Source organism: Oryx dammah, unplaced genomic scaffold (genome assembly GCF_014754425.2).
Source record: "Oryx dammah isolate SB20612 unplaced genomic scaffold, SCBI_Odam_1.1 HiC_scaffold_11163, whole genome shotgun sequence".
NCBI lineage: Eukaryota > Metazoa > Chordata > Mammalia > Artiodactyla > Bovidae > Oryx > Oryx dammah.
In genome coordinates, this window is record NW_024080556.1 from 4,981,372 (window position 1) to 4,982,530 (window position 1,159).

Below are 1,159 nucleotides of genomic sequence, written 5' to 3' on the forward strand. Positions count from 1 at the left end.
GTCAAGAGAGAAGGGGAAAAAGATGTCTGCCACTTGCAGTTTATTTCCTCCTGCCGCTTGGAGACCTCTGGCCTTCCTACCTGTTACCCTCTCATTATGTGATTTTATCTGTTGTTGATCATTCTGCTACACAATTATTTTAACAGCTTTGTGGCATTACATCATATGGCTGCGATATGCAGTTGTCTGCTAAGATGTAAGTACTTATGTGCAGTGCATCAGTTCAGTTCAGTCGCTCAGTCGTGTCCGACTCTTTGCGACCCCATGAATCGCAGCACGCCAGGCCTCCCTGTCCATCACTAACTCCCGGAGTTCACTCAGACTCACGTCCATCGAGTCCGTGATGCCATCCAGCCATCTCATCCTCTGTCGTCCCCTTTTCCTCCTGCCCCCAATCCCTCCCAGCATCAGAGTCTTTTCCAATGAGTCAACTCTTTGCATGAGGTGGCCAAACTACTGGAGCTTCAGCTTCAGTATCATTCTCTCCAAAGAAATCCCAGGGTTGATCTCCTTCAGAATGGACTGGTTGGATCTCCTTGCAGTCCAAGGGACTCTCAGACCACAGTTCAAAAGCATCAATTCTTCAGAGCTCAGCTTTCTTCACAGTCCAACTCTCACATCCATACATGACCACTGGAAAAATCATAGCCTTGGCTAGACGGAAATTTTTTGGCAAAGTAATGTCTCTGCTTTTCAATATGCTGTCTAGGTTGGTCATAACTTTCCTTCCAAGGAGTAAACGTTTTTTAATTTTATGGCTGCAGTCACCATCTGCAGTGATTTTGGAGTCCAAAAAAAAAATAAAGTCTGACACTGTTTCCACTGTTTCCCCATCTATTTCCCATCAAGTGATGGGACCAGATGCCATGATCTTCGTTTTCTGAATGTTGCGCTTTAAGCCAACTTTTTCATTCTCCTCTTTCACTTTCATCAAGAGGCTTTTTAGTTCCTCTTCACTTTCTGCCATAAGGGTGGTGTCATCTGCATATCTCAGGTTATTGATATTTCTCCTGGCAATCTTGATTCCAGCTTGTGCTTCTTCTAGCCCAGTGTTTCTTATGATGTACTCTGCATATGTTAAATAAGCAGGGTGACAATATACAGCCTTGACGTACTCCTTTTCCTATTTGGAACCAGTCTGTTGTTCCATGTCCAGTTC